General features: G+C 42.7%; 1 pseudogene; it reads left to right on the forward strand.

The window, feature by feature from the left end:
• Positions 1-10,528: 10,528 nt before the first annotated feature.
• LOC121840803 lies at positions 10,529-14,932 on the forward strand (annotated as a pseudogene).
• The last annotated feature ends 2,689 nt before the right edge of the window (positions 14,933-17,621 follow it).

Here is a 17,621-nt window from a genome sequence, read left to right on the forward strand (position 1 = left end):
TCTGTCACAACAAATTCCAACGTGCGTCAAGGTTGTAACTTTAAAAATTTTCCCGAGTAGAGCAAGACTTTGAGGAGGCAAACGTTCCATGTAAATCGTTCTCCTGCCATATCACTAATTTGCAATTAAAATAGTTTTGCGTACCATGGAAAACGTAATTAAATTGCATTCTGTCGGTCCAAGAAACGCTAAATGCATGATTGGTCTCATTCGCTTCATGGCAGCAACAGAGTCCCAGCAGTAAGATCAAGACTTCCGATATTGCTTTCAAAATAAAAGTCTGCAGTAAAAGGCTATGGGTATCAATCATTTTTGAAGCTTTGCATAGTGCATAATGTTAAAATAATGTTACAAAATTAACTAAATCGGGGAAAAATCTAAACCAAAAATGATTTATATTTAAGAAAGAAAAAATATATATTATAAGGTGGAGCACATTGCGAAATAATTAATTCCAAGATGGCGCAGCAGTAAGACGTGTATGTTTTTGTCCCCTGTAAATATTCTGTATTTTTCTTTTTTTGTATACATTTCAATCTCTTTTTTCCATTTTCAAATTAAATATACCTTCCTGCAACCCACCTCACCCATGTGTTACGGATCTGCTATTTTTTAGACCTTATAACTGGAACCTCCATCAAGAGCTAGCCATCTGAAGCTAGACAGCTAGTTAGCTACTAGCTATTTAGTCCCTGTTAGCCACTGCTAGCAGTCTTTATCTTTAGCTCGGACACCAGCCGCTTTAGCCCGGATGATACCTGCCAATCCATCACTACTGGTCTGCTGGACGTAATTCGGCCGATGTGCTCTCAACCGGCCTCTGCGTCAAGGATGTTGGTGATGATCCATCTGCTAGCCCCGGCCCGTTAACTTGGCTTCCTGAACACCGTGTCTCCCGCTCGCCTAGTGTAGTAATCAACTACCAAATGGCTCCCTGTTTCATCTATTTTTTTATTTATTTTTTTTATTTCACCTTTATTTCAAATCAAATGTATTTATATAGCCCTTCGTACATCAGCTGATATCTCAAAGTGTTGTACAGAAACCCAGCCTAAAACCCCAAACAGCAAGCAATGCAGGTGTAAAAGCACGGTGGCTAGGAAAAACTCCCTAGAAAGGCCAAAACTTAGGAAGAAACCTAGAGAGGAACCAGGCTATGTGGGGTGGCCAGTCCTCTTCTGGCTGTGCCGGGTGGAGATTATAACAGAACATGGCCAAGATGTTCAAACGTTCATAAATGACCAGCATGGTCCAATAATAATAAGGCAGAACAGTTGAAACTGGAGCAGCAGCACGGCCAGGTGGACTGGGGACAGCAAGGAGTCATCATGTCAGGTAGTCCTGAGGCATAGTCCTAGGGCTCAGGTCCTCCGAGAGAGAGAAAGAAAGAGAGAATTAGAGAGAGCACACTTAAATTCACACAGGACACCGAATAGGACAGGAGAAGTACTCCAGATATAACAAACTGACCCTAGCCCCCTGACACATAAACTACTGCAGAATAAATACTGGAGGCTGAGACAGGAGGGGTCAGGAGACACTGTGGCCCCATCCGAGGACACCCCGGACAGGGCCAAACAGGGAGGATATAACCCCAACCACTTTGCCAAAGCACAGCCCCCACACCACTAGAGGGATATCTTCAACTACCAATTTACCATCCTGAGACAAGGCTGAGTATAGCCCACAAAGACCTCCGCCACGGCACAACCCAAGGGGGCGCCAACCCAGACAGGATGATCACATCAGTGACTCAACCCACTCAGGTGACGCACCCCTCCCAGGGACGGTATGAGAGAGCCCCAGTAAGCCAGTGACTCAGTCCCTGTAATAAGGTTAGAGGCAGAGAATCCCCGTGGAAAGAGGGGAACCGGCCAGGCAGAGACAGCAACTGCGGTTCGTTGCTCCAGAGCCTTTCCGTTCACCTTCCCACTCCTGGGCCAGACTACACTCAATCATACCCTGACCCCCTGAAGAGATAAGTCCCTCACTGTTGCCACTCCCATTCCCCAGGCGCTCTCATTTGTTGACTTCTGCAACCGTAAAAGCCTTGGGTTCATGCATGTTAACATCAGAAGCCTCCTCCCTAAGTTTGTTTTACTCACTGCTTTAGCATACTCCGCCAACCCAGATGTTCTAGCTGCATCTGAATCCTGGCTTAGGAAGGCCACCAAAAATTCTGAAATTTCCATCCCCAATTACAACATTTTCCGTCAAGACAGAACTGCTAAAGGGAGAGGAATTGCAATATACTGTAGAGTGCCTATAGAGTTCTGGTATACTATCCAGGTCTATGCTCAGCTTGAGCTTCTACTTTTAAAGATCCATCTCTCCATCTCTCCAGAAATAAGTCCCTCACTGTTGCCGCTTGTTATAGACCCCCTTCAGGTCCCAGCTGTGCCCTGGACACCATGTGTGAATTGATTGCCCCTCATCTATCGCCAGATTTCGTACTGCTAGGTGACTTAAATTGGGATATGCTTAACACCCCGGCCAGCCTACAATCTCAGCTAGATGCCCTCAATCTCACACAAATTATCAAGGAACCTACCAGATACAACACCAAATCCGTAAACACGGGCACCCTCATAGATATAATCCTGACCAACTTGCCCTCTAAATACACCTCTGCTGTTTTCAACCAGGATCTCAGCAATCACTGTCTCATTGCGTGCGTCTGTTATGGGTCTGTGATAAAACGACCACACCTCATCACTGTCAAGGCTCCCGAAAACATTTCTGTGAGCAGGCCTTTCTAATCAACCTGGCCTGGGTATCCTGGAAGGATATTGACCTCATTCCGTCAGTAGAGGATGCTTGGTTGTTCTTTAAAAGTGCTTTCCTCACCATTTTAAATCAGCATGATCCTTTCAGAAATTTTAGAACTAAGAACAGATATAACCCTTGGTTCACTCGACTATGGCGCCGACAGAGATGTTTGCCTCGCTTCGCATTCTTAGAAAACAATGCAGTATTTTGTTTTTTTATGTATTATTTCTTACATTGTTACCCCAGGAAATCTTGAGTCTTATTACATACAGCCGGGAAGAACTATTGGATATAAGAGCAACGTCAACTTATCAACATTACGACCAGGAATACGACTTTCCCGAAGAGGATCCTCTGTTTGGACCACCACCCAGGACAATGGATCGGATCCCAGTAGGCGACCCAAAACAACTACGCCGCAGATGGAGCGGCCTTTTGGTAAGGCGCCGTAGATGGGCACATCGCTCACCGCTCCTGAGTAAACTACTCGCCAATGTCCAGTCTCTTGACAACAAGGTAGACGAAATTCGAGCAAGGGTTGCCTTCCAGAGAGACATCAGAGAGTGTAACATTCTCGACTATCAGAGTCGGTACAGCCACCCAGTTTCTTCACGCATCACGTAGACAGAAACAAACATCTCTCTGGTAAGAAGAAGGGCGGGGGTGTATGCCTTATGATTAACGAGTCGTGGTGTGATCATAACAGCATACAGGAACAGCAAGTCCTTTTGTTCACCTGACCCAGAATTCCTTACAATCAAATGCCGACGGCATTATCTACCAAGAGAATTCTCTTCGATTATAATCACAGCCGTGTACAGTCATGCCTAAAAGTTTTGTCAGATGTTACTATGGAATACTGAAGTATAATTACAAGAATTTCATAAGTGTCAAAAGCTTTTATTGACAATTACATGAAGTTAATGCAAAGTGTCAATGTTTGCAGTGGTGATCCTTCTTTTTCAAGACCTCTGCAATCCGCCCTGGCATGCTGTCAATTAACTTCTGGGCCACATCCTGACTGATGGCAGCCCATTCTTGCATAATCAATGCTTGGAGTTTATCAGAATTTGTGGATTTTGTTTGTCCACATGCCTCTTGAGGATCGACCACAAGTTCTCAAAGGGATTAAGTTCTGGGGAGTTTCCTGGCGTGGACCCAAACTATCAATGTTTTGTTCCCCAAGCCACTTAGTTATTTATTTTGCCTTATGGCAAGGTGCTCCATCATGCTGGAAAGGGCATTGTTTGTCACCAAACTGTTCCTGGATGGTTGGGAGAAGTTGCTCCCGGAGGATGTGTTGGAACCATTCTTTATTCATGGCTGTGTTCTTAGGCAAAATTGTGAGTGAGCCCACTCCCTTGGCAGAGAAGCAACCCCACACATGAATGGTCTCAGGATGCTTTACTGTTGGCATGGCACAGGACTGATGGTAGCGCTCACCTTGTCTTCTCCGGACAAGCTTTTTTCCAGATGCCCCAAGCAATCGGAAAGGGGATTCATCAGAGAAAATTACTTTACCCCAGTCCTCAGCACTCCAATCCCTGTACCTTTTGCAGAATATCAGTCTGTCCCTGATGTTTTTCCTGGAGAGAAGTGGCTTCTTTGCTGCCCTTCTTGACACCAGGTCATCCTCCAAAAGTCTTCGCCTCACTGTGCGTGCAGATGCACTCACACCTGCCTGCTGCCATTCCTGAGCAAGCTCTGTACTGGTGATGCCCCGATCCCACAGCTGAATCAACTTTAGGAGACGGTCCTGACGTTTGCTGGATATTCTTGGGCACCCTGAAGCCTTCTTCACAACAATTGAACCACTCTACTTAAAGTTCTTGATGATCCGATAAATGGTTGATTTAGGTGCAATCTTACTGGCAGCAATATCCTTGCCTGTGAAGCCATTTCCCTCTGCTGTTTCCTGAAGTCCACAATCATCTCCTTAGTTTTGTTGACGTTGAGTGTGAGGTTATTTTCCTGACACCACACTCCGAGGGCCCTCACCTCCTCGTCGTTGTTGGTAATCAAGCCTACCACTGTTGTGTCGTCCGCAAACTTGATGATTGAGTTGGAGGCGTGCATGGCCACGCAGTCGTGGGTGAACAGGGAGTACAGGAGAGGGCTCAGAACGCACCCTTGTGGGGCCCCAGTGTTGAGGATCAGCGGGGAGGAGATGTTGTTGCCTACCCTCACCACCTGGGGGCGGCCCGTCAGGAAGTCCAGAACCCAGTTGCACAGGGCGGGGTCGAGACCCAGGGTCTCGAGCTTGATGACAAGCTTGGAGGGTACTATGGTGTTGAATGCCGAGCTGTAGTCGATGAACAGCATTCTCACATAGGTATTCCTCTTGTCCAGATGGGTTAGGGCAGTGTGCAGTGTGGTTGAGATTGCATCCTCCTGACAGAGCTGGTATAACTGAGTCAGGTTTGTAGGCCTCCTTGCTCGCACACACTTTTTCAGTTCTGCCCACAAATGTTCTATAGGATTGAGGTCAGGGCTTTGTGATGGCCACTCCAATACCTTGACTTTGTTGTCCTTACGCCATTTTGCCACAATTTTGGAAGTATGCTTGGGGTCATTGTCCATTCGGAAGACACATTTGTGACCAAGCTTTAACTTCCTGACTGATGTCTGGAGATGTTGCTTCAGTATATCCACATAATTTTCCTACCTCATGATGCCAGCTATTTTGTGAAGTGCACCAGTCCCTCCTGCAGCAAAGCACCCCACACCATGATGCTGCCACCCCCGTGCTTCATGGTTGGGATGGTGTTCTTCGGCTTGCTGTAATGTTTGCGTACTGGCGGCAGAGAAGTCAGGAGCAGGAGAGCAAAGACAATGTTACAACGGTGCAGTTTAATAATAAAATCACAGAGAACCAACACAAATAAATGAATACAAATGGGACAAAACCCTTCGCACGCCAGACATAACGTGCACAAACTCTTACAATCAACAATACCGGAAAAGGACATGTGGGGAACAGAGGGTTAAATACACAACATGTAATTAATGGGATTGAAACCAGGTGTGATGGAAGACAAGACAAAACAAATGGATGGCTAGAAGACCGGTGACGCGTCGACCGCTGAACGTAGCCCGAACAAGGAGAGGGGCCGACTTCAGAGGAAGTCGTGAGACTTGCAAGCCTCCCCTTTTTCCAACAAACATAACGATGGTCATTATGGCCAAACAGTTCTATTTTTGTTTCATCAGACCAGAGGACATTTCTCCAAAAAGTACGATCTTTGTCCCCATGTGCTTTTGCAAACCGTAGTCTGACTTTTTATGGAGGTTTTGGAGCAGTGGCTTCTTCCTTGCTGAGCGGCCTTTCAGGTTATGTCGATATAGGACTCGTTTTACTGTGGATATAGATACTTTTGTACCTGTTTCCTCCAGCATCTTCACAAGGTCCTTTGCTGTTGTTCTGAGATTGATTTTAGCTTTTCGCACCAAAGTAAGTTCATCTCTAGGAGACAGAAAACGTCTCCTTCCTGAGCGGTATGACGGCTGTGTGGTCCCATGGTGTTTATACTTGCGTACTATTGTTTGTACAGATAAACATGGTACCTTCAGGCATTTGGACGTTGCTCCCAAGGATGAACCAGATTTGCGGCTGTCTACAATTTTTTTCATGAGGTCCTGGCTGATTTCTTTTGATTTTCCCATGATGTCAAGCAAAGAGACACTGAGTTTGAAGGTAGGCCTTGAAATGCCTAGCACAGATACACCTTCAATTGACTCAAATGATGTCAATTAGCCTATCAGAATCTTCTAAAGCCATGATGGAATTTTCCAAGCTATTTAAAGGCACAGTCAACTTTGTGTATGCAAACTTCTGACCCACTGGAATTGTGATACAGTGAATTAAGTGAAATAATATGTCTGTAAACAATTGTTGGAAAATGACATGGGTCATGCACAAAGTAGATGTCCTAACTGACTTGCCAAAACTATAGTTTGTTAACAAGAAATTTGTGGAGTGGTTAAAAAACAAGTTTTAATGACTCCATCCTAAGTGTATGTAAACTTCCGACTTCAACTGTACATATTCTTATTCATTCCTTTACATTTGTGTGTGTGTATAAGGTAGTTGTTGTGAAATTGTTAGATTACTTGTTAAATATTACTGCATGTTCGGAACTAGAAGCACAAGAGTTTCGCTACACTCGCATTAACATCTGCTAGCCATGTGTATGTGACCAATAAAATTTTATTTGACTTACCCTTGACCAGCACAAAATCACCCTGTGGGGTACTGCACTAGCATCGAATTGTCCCGCCATATTTAACTTTTCAGGGAAGTCAGGAACCAATACACACAGTCAGTTAGGAAAGCAAATGCTAGTTTTTTCAATCAGAAATTTTCATCCTGCAGCACTAATTCCAAAATGTTTTGGGACACTGTAAAGTCCATGGAGAATAAGAGTACCTCCTCCCAGCTGCCCACTGCACTGAAACTAGGAAACACTGTCACCACTGATAAAAACACAATAATCGAGAATTTCAATAAGCATTTCTCTACGGCTAGCCATGCTTACCACCTGGCTACCCCAACAGCTCTGCAGGCCCCGCAGCAACTTCATCGACCTGTTCAAGGCTTTCGACTGTCAATCGGCAGACTCAACAGCCTTGGTTTCTCTAATGACTCCTCGCCTGGTTCACTAACTACTTCTCAGATAGAGTTCAGTGTGTCAAATCGGAGGGCCTGTTGTCCGGACCTCTGGCAGTCTCTATGGGGGTTCAGGGTTCAATTCTCGGGCCGACTCTTTTCTCTGTATACATCAATGATGTTGCTCTTGCTGCGGGTGATTCTTTGATCCATCTCTACGCAGACGACACCATTCTGTATACATCTGGCCCTTCTTTGGACACTGTGTTAACAAGCCTCCAAACGAGCTTCAAAGCCACGCTCCTTCTGTGGCCTCCAACTGCTCTTAAATGCTAGTAAAACTAAGTGCATGCTCTTCAATCGATCGCTGCCCGCACCCTTCCACTTGACTAGCATCACTACTCTGGACGATTCTGACTTAGAATATATAGACAACTATAAATACCTAGGTGGCTGGCTAGACTGTAAACTCTCCTTCCATACTCCTATTAAGCATCTCCAATCCAAAATTAAATTAGAATCGGCTTCCTATTTCGCAAAATTGCTTCCTTCACTCATGCTGCCAAACATACCCTCGTAAAACTGACTATCCTACCGATCCTTGACTTCGGCGATGTCATTTACAAAATAGCTTCCAACACTCCACTCAACAAATTGGATGTAGTATATCACAGTGCCATCCATTTTGTCACCAAAGCCCCATATACTACCCACCACTGCGACCTGTATGTGCTCATTGGCTGGTCCTCGCTACATTTTCGTCGCCAAACCCACTGGCTCCAGGTCATCTGTAAGTCTTTGCTAAGTAAAGCTCCGCCTTATCTCTGCTCACTGGTCACCATAGCAGCACCTACCCGTAGCACACGCTCCAGCAGGTATATTTCACTGGTCATCCCCAAAGCCAACACCTCCTTTGGCCGCCTTTCCTTCCAGTTCTCTGCTGCCAATGACTGGAACGAATTGCAAAAGTCACTGAAGTTGGAGACTCATTTCTCTCACTAACTTTAAGCATCAGCTGTCAGAGCAGCTTACTGATCACTACACCTGTACACAGCCCATCTGTAAATAGCCCACCTAACTACCTCATCCCCATATTGTTATTTTTTTGTTGTTGCTCTGCTGCACCCCAGCATCTCTACTTTCACATCATTTTTGTTGTTGTTGTTCTTTTGCACCCCAGCATCTCTACTTGCACGTCACCATCTGCACATCTGTCACTCCATTGTTAATGCTAAATTGTAATTATTTTGCCTCTATGGCCTATTTGTTGCCTTACCTCCTTAATCTTACTACGTTTGCACACACTGTACATAGACTTTTCTATTTTGTTACTGACTGTACATTTGTTTATCCCATGTGGAACTCTGTGTTGTTGTTTTTGTCACACTGTTTTGCTTTATCTTGGCCAAGTCGCAGTTATAAATGAGAACTTGTTCTCAACTGGCCTACCTGGTTAAATAAAGGTGCAATTAAAAAAATAGTAGGAGCTTAAGTAAATGATTCTAAAGAACTTAATATTCTACAGACCCTATTGCTCTAGCACTACAATCTACATGGTGTTACTTAATGGATGACTGTGGTCTAAATACCCAGTAGCCCTTTCTACTCAACCCATTCCATTGGTCCTAATGCAATACACTGGTATGCCTATAAATTACATTTTGGCTTATAAGAGAAAAAATATCTAAAATAATACAAAGTGTTGCTGGCCGTTGTAAACATTCTACAGACCCTACTGAGTATTCCCTACAGTAATTATACTGCAGTACTGTCACGTTCTGACCATAGTTCTGTTATTTTATTCTTTGTTTTAGTATGGTCAGGGCGTGAGTTGGGGTGGGCAGTCTGTTTGTTTTTCTATGTTGGTTTTTGTGTTCGGCCTAGTATGGTTCTCAATCAGAGGCAGGTGTCGTTAGTTGTCTCTGATTGGGAGTCATACTTAGGTAGCCTTGGTTTCACTTTTGGTTTGTGGGTGTTTGTTTCCGTGTGAGTGTTTGGGCCACACGGTACTGTTTCGGTTTTGTACATTCACGTTGTCATTTATTGTTTAGTGTTCTGAGTTTTAATTAAACATCATCATGAACACTTACCACGCTGCGCTTTGGTCCTTCTCTCTTTCTCCCGAAGACATCTGTTACAAGTACCCAGAATAGTTTTTGCTTTATAAGCCAATTTTTATTCCATGTACAGTGATTCACATTGTGGCCAATGGAGTGGGTGGAGTAAACGGCCATCAACATTCCATATTATTCAGAGCCCCATGAAATGACACCATATATTACACAGACCCTACTGGATTTTCCCTAAAATACTTTTACTGTGGCGAACAGAATAGTTTTTGCTCTATAAGACAAAATGTCATTTATATGCCTACAGTAGTGTATTGCATTTGGACCAATGGAGTGGGTTGAGTAGAAAGGGCTACTGGGTATTTAGACCACAGTCACCCAAGAAATAACACCATATATAGACTTTAGTGCTAGATGAACAGGATCTGGAGAATATGATGTTCCTTACATTAATTTATTTAAGCTTTAACCATTCTACCTCATGCTCCATCTTATATTATTTATCTTATATAAAGCACTAATTGTCTTTAGTTTAGGATTTTCCCCGGCGTAGTTACAAAATCATAACATTTTAACATTATGCGCTATTCAAAGCTGCAAAAATAATTGATTTATTAACAACACATAGCGTTTTAACGCATACTTTTATTTGGAAGGCAAATCTGAAAACCGGAAGTCTTAATGCTGCCGACATGACGCTACATCTTTGTCTCTAACGTGGTCAATCAATATATCATATTTCCTGTCGAAGTCCACCAGGTAGCAGATTTGAGCTACTCTATGGCGCAGCCGTATCATCGGAGAGAAGTGGTGCGTTGTAACCATATGTTTGTGTTGTAACACCTTGGTGAGATCAAACAGGCTGAGGGATACAAATGTAACAATTGTTTCCAACACATGTAACAATTTCGCCGGTTAAAACTTAACCATGAATAGAAGAGTATTATAAACCATTAAACAGACGAAGTCTTACAAATTATGTATTTGCTGTATGTTTCAAGCGTATTTATTTATTATATTTTGGGGTGGGGGCAAGCTTGCTTATTGCTATTGGTCAATGGTGCACATTTTTTTCTGACTCAGTGGTGTTTCCTGATGTCATGCTGCTCACGAGTAGGAGGCTGTGCTTTTTTTGAGGAGGTTGAGTGCGAAATAAAACCCTGGAAAAGATTCAGGAAAGGAACTTCAAATCATACGGGTTGGAAACATTTTCTCCTATAGGATTTATTGCTTGGGGAATTCATTTATGCACAGTGGGGGATTGACATCAAGTTGTCTGCTTCGTCTTTATAGAAAGGCTACACTTTTTCCAGCCATGGAAACACTACAGAAGATAAGGGACAGTTCTTGTGAAATTCCAGTTGATGTCAGATTTAGGAAACGAATAGTTTGGCAAAACTTGGATTAACTGGTCGCTGGACGGTTCCATTGGCGATACCACAAGGCGATGCCTCCCCAGGGCGATGGAGAATATAAACCTGTAGCAGTGTCGGCGGCGGTCCCACCGGTTCCCCCTCGGAGGGTTCGGAGCAGAGAGTCGTTTTCGGGCTCCAAGTGTCGGTCCGGTGGCGTAGAGCGCAAAGTGAAGTGTGTGCTTGTCGGTGACGGGGCAGTTGGGAAAACGAGCTTGATTGTCAGCTACACCACAAATGGATATCCAACTGAATATGTCCCAACTGCTTTTGATAATTTTGCAGGTAACTTGACAAATATGTGCCTTTTTTTAATAAATCGGCTATTAGGACTTATTATTCGTATTTTTGGGCTATGCAAGTTCTTGTTTTTATCGTGCGGTTTTAACGGGCCATTTATGTGAATTCATGAGTAGCCTACACTGGGTGCACAAAACATTAGGAACACCTTCCCAATATTGAGTTGCACCGACTTTTGCCCTCAGAACAGCGTTCCACAGGGATGCTGGCCCATGTTGACTCCAATGCTTCCCACAGTTGTGTCAAGTTGGCTGGATGTCTTTCTGGTGGTAGACTATTCTTATACACACAAAAACAGTTGAGTGTGAAAAACCCAGCAGCAACTTGCAGTTCTTGACACACTCAAACCGGTGTGCCTGGCCCGTACTACCATACCCAGTTCAAAGGCACTTAAATCTTTTGTCTTTTTCATTCAGCCTTTGAATGGCAATACATACACAATGTTTCAAGGCTTAAAATCCTTCTTTAACCTGTTTCCTCCTCTTCATCTACACTGATTGAAGTGGATTTAACAGGTGACATCAATAAGGGATCATAGCTTTCACCTGGATTCACCTGATTAGTATTTCTTGAAGGAGGTATTCCTAATATTTTGTACACTCAGTGTATATTTTAAACTCAGACTGACAAAACATTTCTATTCAGCTTTAGTAAAAATGTTTCCAATTGTCTTCTGCCATACATTGGCGGCAACAGGAAGACTATGGTAATTATTATACTCAATAGTTTGTTCATTACAACACTATTCAGTCCGTAACAGTATATAATGCCATTTTGGTTACTAATTTCTTTGTTATATTGGCTGATTAAATGTATAATTGTTTTTTTTTCAGCGGTCGTGGCAGTTGATGGCAAGCCTGTAAAACTGCAGCTTTGTGACACAGCTGGCCAGGTTTGTAATTAAAATACACATATACGACAGTTTGATATTATCTCAACTATCCTGGAAGTGTGAAGGATTGGTTAAAAACATACAAGGTGACCTTTTTCTGTTCCTAGAATATCTCAAACTTGTTCTAACCCCTATGCATTACTAGACTAGCAGATGTAAAGAATGAGGTAAAATGTAGTCTACTAATGTAGGGGAGTGAAGTGATCTGTCTAAATTGATGTGCTCCAGCAGTGTTTTTGTCGTGATTCTGCACCAAAAATGAGGTTACTCAGATAACGCTGACTCCCCCACATGGGAGGGGTAACCGGCTTGGGGGATTACAGATAGGAAACCTTATAATTGTAATGAATTGAATCTGAGCCTGGAAAGGAAACGTAAGCTTCGGCACAGCTGGGGCTGGTCAGAGGAAACGCGAGATGGGTCTGTTTCTGAGGAGCAGAGCAGGCTGAGAGAGTCAACAGTGGAAAACAGCCCTGGAAAGCAGACCAAGAGAGATCTAGAGCGGTTCTGTCTAGACACAGGCTGTGCTCTGTGAGTTCATCGGGTTCTGCTTTGTCTCTTTGGAAAGCGAGCAGAGAGGCTCTGAGAGGATAGGCTTTTCATTAGACACCAAGACAATGCAAGCAATATTGTTTGCAATGTGTTTGGAGCTTTATACAAGACAATGCAAACAATATAGTAGTTATAACTTAGTTAGGCCTATTACATAGTTAGACTTAGCATACATTAACAAATAATCAAGATGACATTTGCGCTTGCATGCCATGGATAATTAGCTCTCATGTGACAGCCCAAAATAATAATTATGAAAGCACATGCACCAGCACCCCCATGCAAATGTGAGAAAATGGTTGAGCCAATGAATCAAAATAATATTAATGAGCTTGTCACCAATGTCACCCAGCTCCCTCTTCATAACAGAGTCCATGTATTTAGCATACTAAACATGCAGAAGATTTCCTGAATACCAACTACAGTGTCCCTCACTGTTTATGTTGTTGACCTCATTGGGTTCCTGAGGATGGAAATACACTATTAAAATCTCTTCCAGGAAGCAATGGGTACACACAAGCTGGGTGTATCAGAGAAACAGATGAAAGCGCGAGAGAGCAGGGAACGCATGCTTTGTCAATAAACAGCAAAATATAATCTCAGTGGAATGCCATGGTTATCTTTCCTCCAGTTGAAATCACAGTAGAACTAGATGTTTTGGAGATATGCAAATGTAATCTGAATGTTGCGTAATATGTTTGCCAGATAAAAGGACTAAACACACATTAGCGAAGATAAGCACCCATATTGGCGTCAGTGCAATGGCCCATGGGTTAGATGCTTACCACTGTAAATCCCCAGCAACGCTGTGCTGCCACTAATACATGATATAAATGATGTCACCGCTCCACTCCATCTCTTTAGCTGGTGAAAATTACATATCTCTATACTTATACTTAGAGTTTGGCAGCGGGGTAGTGGTTGGCTGTGCCAACTGCAAATCATAAATGTTTTGCTCCTGTACCCTCTCAACAGCCTCATCACACGTTCTCTTTCACATGATTTAGCTGCATGATCATCATCACAAATTCCTTTTGGGAGTCAAAAGTGTGGACTATGGTGCATGTCATTATTTTAATCTATAATAGACATGTTATAGCAATTTAACAATGCTCCCTCTCTTCTCCAATTTAGCTGTTGGCAGTTTTTTTGATTTAGCATTCAAGATATGCTGGTCGGAATAAACAGTGCCTTCAACAATACATTACGCAATGGTATGTCAGTCACCAACATTGGAGGAGATTAAAATTAACTACAGGCTATGCTGAAAGTGCTGTCCCCAGTCAGAAGAACTATGGCATGTAAACAGAACACTTTCACTCTAACAGAAACCGATAGAAGTGTCATGTGTTGTCAGGCTGTGGACATAGATTGTGTTTTCCTGCCTGCCAGAGAGACTATGTCATGAGGCAGAGGCGCCACTAGTTACAGCCATGCACATGGTGACATCTTAGCCAATAAGAGCAGGATTTTCCTTCTCTTAGTTACGGCTATGCCCTTTCCATTCCTGCACTCAAATACCTTTTCACAAGGAGGAATATTGTGTTGAGCATGGCCATTCTTGGTTCTACTAGTTATCAGGTCGTGTCATGAACCCCCCTCTCCTCTCCTCTCCTCTCCTCTTCCCGCAGGATGAGTTTGACAAACTGCGTCCGCTCTGCTACACCAACGCAGACATCTTCCTGCTGTGCTTCAGTGTTGTCAGCCCTTCTTCTTTCAGAATGTCACAGAGAAATGGGTGCCAGAGATTCGCCGGCACTGCCCACAGGCGCCGGTGGTTCTGGTGGGAACCCAGTCAGACCTGCGGGAGGACGTCAAGGTTCTGATCGAGCTGGCAAAGTACAAAGAGAGGCCAGTGGAGCCCCAGGAGGCCCAGCAGTGTGCCGAGGACATGAGGGCCGTGTCATACATGGAGTGCTCCTCACTCACCCAGAAGAACCTCAAAGAGGTGTTTGACGCAGCCATTGTGGCCAGCATCCAGCACTCCGACAGTCAGCAGCAGCATCGACTGAAAAAACGGACTCCAGATAAGATGAAGAAGCTTTCTAGGTCGTGCTGGAAGAAGTACTGTTGTGTGGCCTAGCCTCTGTCTGCACGTGCGACAGTAGGGACGCATGGGTGCCAATTCTGGTTCCATGTCAGCATGTTAAGAGTTCAGGACCGTAAGGAAAACAGCGACTGGAATATGGGCGAAGGTCTGGTCTGGAGTATCTGAGATATGTGAAGGTTAGGCCTCACTGACCTTGTGCTATTTTTGCTTTACCAACGTGAACTGCAATGGAGACAGTTCTGACTTCCCTCAAAGTGCTGTTTGATAAGACTACTCATTGACTTTCCCTGTGTTATATCCATGATCCTGAAGGACACACAGCTTCCAATAGACAATGTGAAAGATCAAACCCTCTTGATAACTAGGAGGGTCTATGTTGTTGTTTTATTGACCTGGTTTACTCTGACCTTTCCCATGGTAAGTGTATGTAAACTCAGATTAATTTGGCATATGACATTGAGTCAACTTCCTGACGTGGGATTTACCGTCCCTTTGATTTAGTAGTTCCTATGTTAAAAGAAAAATGCAGTGCTGTAATCAGATAATTTGAGGAGAGTACTGTGTAACTTTCATTGTTTTCATTCTGGTTCTTGTTTAACTTGTCGTCTAATGTACAAACCACTCAAACACTGTTTTTCAGAATTTAATAACTGGTATTTACATTAGGACATGGGTTCTGTCTAAGCTCACATGAGGTTCAGTCTCTAGCTATGTGCTGGAATTCTAACTGGACCTGTTGAGCTTTGGTTTACTTGACCATAACACCACCCGAGGATTTGTAAACAAATATCGCCATGGCAACATTTAAAGGGCTCCTTATGGGCTTCAAATGCATGTGTAACATGTCCACTGTTTGATTTATGTGTCGGAAGGTATGTTTAGGTCTACTGTGAGGAGGGGACAAATTGCGTTTTTTTATGTCTATTTTAGGAGTTTAAAAGTGGAAGAGCAATATTTTATTTTAAATTACATACAGAATGTCAACCTAATACAACTCGTTTGTCTATCAATCGTTTACTGTCCACGTTGTACACAATATAAGTGAGTCAACATTTTTTTGTTAAATTCTTGAAAGTCTTTTAAACTTTTACCAAGAGTCACACAAATGATGTACTAATACTCTTTTGGGTTGTTTATTAGTTTTGAAGTGCAATGTTAGCATTATATTATAGCGATGAATGATGATCTCCTCCAAAAATGAAATCAACTTTTTCAACATAACATTTCAATGCAATATGTCGTTACTGTGAACCATGAATTATATGTATACTCACTGCAATCTTTTATTTGCCGCATGAATGTCCAACTGAGAACTGTACAGCAACCAGACCTGTGGACTATAGTGCATAATTAATTGTATATGAAGAGGCAGTTTAGATAGTTAGATTACACTGAATAAAGAACAGGTCTAATGGACAACACATTTAATGTGTACCCCTGTTGTTATCAGTTGACTTTGCCCACCCTCTATTCTGCACAGTTTCCATTACTCTGGGGTTTTACAATGTCTGTTGTGGTATCATGTTTGATTTAAATCATGATAGCAAAAATATATATCTGATTGAATGGGCCTAATGGCCTATGTAATGCTATTTTTGTTTGGTTATGTGTGCATTGGAATCCTGATAGAAGTGAAGGGTTAAATAGGAAAATAGGTCATGGATCAAACTATTAGACACTCCTGGTTACCAGATTCCCGGAAGTTCAGACAATTTGGAGAGAATAGGGTGATGTCAGCAAAATAATACAAACCTGGGTATTCAGATTTCCTTAGATAAAACACCACAGGCAGAAACATCCCCAGACGACTAGGCCAAAATAATACAGAGATAATAGAGGGCTGACTGCAGCTGAGTCAATGTTAACTGATCTTAACTTCCATACTCTGCTATCTGTTATTAATGACTATGAGCCAATCAAGTCATTTAGTATCTTTCTGCAACCAATACCCTGGAAAGAGCGTGTTTACTATCCTGAGCAAGCTTAACAGCACCATCATCTTGGAACTGGTTGAAAAAAGGTTGTCAATACCTATATTCCATACCACTGTCTGTCTCTGTAAATACCGTGTTCTGATTTAGGTAGGCCCATAGATATGACATTATTTGAATTTCGAAATATTAACCGTCACTTCTTTCAGTGATATTGTGTTTCAAGCCTTGTAATAGCTCTTCCAGTAGAATGCCAAACTAAACCTTGGAGTAAACGATAGTTACCTGCATGATCATGTTAACCTCCTTAGATGACCTGGATGTGTCACCTGTGGATGTGTGATGGACCTCTGAAAGTGAATTATGATTGAAGACAGAGAGAATGGAGAAGTTAATGTTTCATTGGATCACTTAGTAGACCATGTTGCATCAGCAGTCAGTTAAATGTTTATCATCACATACACCATGAATATACATAAATAATAACGTACAGCAATTTATCTACTCGTTATGAAATACTAGTTATTTCTTGAAAAGGAAAATACAGGGACATGGGTGAAATTGAAATGTGACATAAATGCTTTAAATAGGATGGGCCTTTGAATGTGATGTGTGTATGCGGTAAGTGTTAGTGGACAGTGGTGCACATACCTTTGGACAGTTGTCTTTTTCTAAGTCATTTTGAATGTTGGCTTCTTCATAGCGTCATAGAATTTTCAAACTGTATTGTGTATTGTAACAGTATTGTGTCAATTATTTTCTCAACACAAATGCATTTAACAATGATGCATTTCTTCAAATGAGTATCTTTGTAACAGTGCACATCACATGGTGTACTATATATACTCTTGAGTTTCAAGCTAAGACTTCCAGCAAACATGGAGGTTCCATGATCTATGTTCAGGGCCCTGAGGGGGATGGGGTTGTGGTGAAATAACAGCTCGCATTCAGTGTAATGTCAGAACAAAGACCTGTTTGTCTGTAGTTTGATACCTTTGGAAAATAAAGAATATTTGGTATACAATCTGGGTTTGTGTTTG

Source organism: Oncorhynchus tshawytscha, linkage group LG25 (assembly GCF_018296145.1).
Source record: "Oncorhynchus tshawytscha isolate Ot180627B linkage group LG25, Otsh_v2.0, whole genome shotgun sequence".
Classification (NCBI taxonomy): Eukaryota; Metazoa; Chordata; class Actinopteri; order Salmoniformes; family Salmonidae; genus Oncorhynchus; species Oncorhynchus tshawytscha.